This window comes from Octopus bimaculoides, chromosome 23, assembly GCF_001194135.2.
Source record: "Octopus bimaculoides isolate UCB-OBI-ISO-001 chromosome 23, ASM119413v2, whole genome shotgun sequence".
NCBI classification, from domain to species: domain Eukaryota; kingdom Metazoa; phylum Mollusca; class Cephalopoda; order Octopoda; family Octopodidae; genus Octopus; species Octopus bimaculoides.
The window spans coordinates 21,259,246-21,261,755 of NC_069003.1; the positions used below are offsets into that span (position 1 = coordinate 21,259,246).

The 2,510-nt window shown below is 39.9% G+C and overlaps 1 long non-coding RNA gene across 1 annotated transcript in view; it reads left to right on the top strand.

Moving 5' to 3' along the window:
* The first annotated feature begins 1,094 nt into the window (after positions 1–1,094).
* Positions 1,095–2,510, top strand: part of LOC128250617 (uncharacterized) — a 29,003-nt gene continuing 27,587 nt past the window's right edge. The window contains exon 1 of the long non-coding RNA XR_008266645.1: positions 1,095–1,141. This is a non-coding gene — a long non-coding RNA (uncharacterized LOC128250617). The remainder of the gene's footprint in view (positions 1,142–2,510) is intronic.

Consider the following 2,510-nt stretch of genomic DNA (forward strand, 5'->3'; position numbering starts at 1 on the left):
AACTTCATAAGTACAATGTCTAACATGTAACCCCATGATACAGAAATTATAAATGTTATTTTTATGTTTATATGTTATTGGTAATGTCAATAAGACAATTTGTTTTTACCAAAGATACATTCAGGTGATTAGGCACATGTCTAGCTGTGTGGTTGAGAATCTTGCTCCTTGATCATGTGGTTTTGGGTTTAACCCTATTGGTCATATTTTTTTGACTGAAACCTCAGGCTGATCAAAGAGTTGTGAGTGGATTTGGTAAAAGGAAACTGAAAGAAGTGTGTGCGTGTGAACTTTTGTTTTGACATCATATGATAGTTGTAAACAAGAGGTGAGGGTTGACAACTGGAAGAGCATCCAGACATAAAAAATAGTTTGCCACAATGAATTCCTCCTGACCTGTGCATAATAATGTCCAACTAATGATTATACATAGGTTTTCAAGTTTTGGCACAAGGCCAGGAATTTCGAGGGAGGGATAGATCAATTAGATAGATCCCAGTGCTCATCTGGTACTTATTTTATCAATCCTGAAATGATGAAAGACTGTCGACCTCAGCAGAATTAGAACTCAGAACATAAAGACAGACAAAATGTTGCTAAATATTTTGCTGGGCATGCTAACGATTTGGCCAGCTCACTGTCTTAATTATTATGTATAAGTTATTATATATAAAATCTTGTCAGGAGGGAAGGTCATACCACCCATAACTCTTTATAGTGATTCTGAGACTGGTAGAGAAAGTTTGAAAGAGCAGGGAGACCACAAATGGCACCTAAAACAGGAAGTGGTGATGTTAAGTTGGTGATGGATTTTAAGTCTGCCAGTCAAATAGGCAATGGTAGGATTTGAACTCAGAATACAAAGAAACAAGAAATACCACAAGGCATCTGGGTTAACACTGCTATAGTTCTACAAATCCACCACCCTAGATTGACCGCCACTACTACAGCAATCAATCCCATTTACTAGTACCACTACCACCACCACCTCTTCCTCCTCCACCACTGCCACCACCTCCTCCTCCTCCTCCACCACCGCCACATCTGTTACAGTGTAGATTTTAATGGTGAATGTTTTCTCTGATTTATTTGACAGATTATCATCATCATATGTTTGTTTACCATGTTGAAAAGTGTAAAGGTAGTAGACATTCTTATTATTCTTCGGTGTGTTGGCACCCTTTCTGACCCCATATACCTTTCTCAGACAGGCATAGAATTAGCAAGGTCCTAAATTTTTATTTGCCATCTGGATCCCACCACCAGTTTTTCAACTGCTCCAAGGGACTTGCATCTTTGAGTCAGCTGGTTACTTCCTATGTACTTCAACCATTTAGAATAGCTTGATGTACATTCATCTTTCAGTGACCAGCTGTTCATTCTTTATATCTGTTTCCTCAAACCAGTCAGCATGCTTGTGTTTGGAGAAGCCAACAGAGATAATGGCTGCCCTGAAGATTGTCGCACAAAACTGCATCTAACAAGCATCATCAGTTGGTGCAGTGTCTCATAATATATTTAGTTACCTGTCATATTCACTACAAATGGGTGTTGCACTTCAGAATTCTTTAGTTGGCTGACATCCAGTTTATTGCTGCAATTCTATCAGCTTTCTGCACTTAACTTCCACAGACAAATTGCTGGTGGTTTGTGGCAACATGTGATCAGTGAGGTAGGTAGTCAGTTCCACTTCCTGATTCACTTACAGCTTGTATCTGCAGTATGGTCTCTGTGGGGAAGTACACAGACTAACAAATGTCATTGCTTCAGCCACGGATGACACCAACTATGAAACAATTTTATAGGAAGCTGGACAAATATGTTTATCATGGCCATATTGGGTGCATGGTTCAAGTAGGAATAGTCCATTTGATCTTCAAGTTATCTTTTCTGAAGTGACTTAAAGTGTAATTCCATGTTAAGCAACTCAAACTTATTGCTCATAACCATACTGGTTTCAAATTTCGGCACAAGGCCAGCAACTTAGAAGGGAAGAGGTTAGTCAATTGCATTGACCCCAGTTCTCAGCTGGCACTTATTTTATTGACCTTTGAAAGGATAAAAGGCAAAGTCGACCTCAGTAGAATTTGAAATTGCAACATAAAGATGGACTAAATGCTGCTAAGCATTTTGCTTGCCCCATTAATGATCCTACCAACCCAGCACCTTACAGTACCCTTAAATATTGATTTCAAATTTTGGCACAAGGCCAACAATTTCAGGGGAGGGATCAGTTGATTACATTGGCCCTGGTGCTCAACTGGTCCTTATTTTATTGACTCCTGAAAGGATGAAAGTCAAAGTTGACCTTGGCAGAATTTTAGGTGTGGCTGTGTGGTAAGCTTGCTTCCCAACCACATGGTTCCGGGTTCAGTCCCACTCCATGGCACCTCAGGCAAGTGTTTTCTACTATAGTCTCAGACTGACCAAAGCCTTGTGAGTGGATTTGGTAGGCGGAAACTGAAAGAAGCCCGCTGTGTGTATGAATGTGTGTGTGTGTGTATATATAT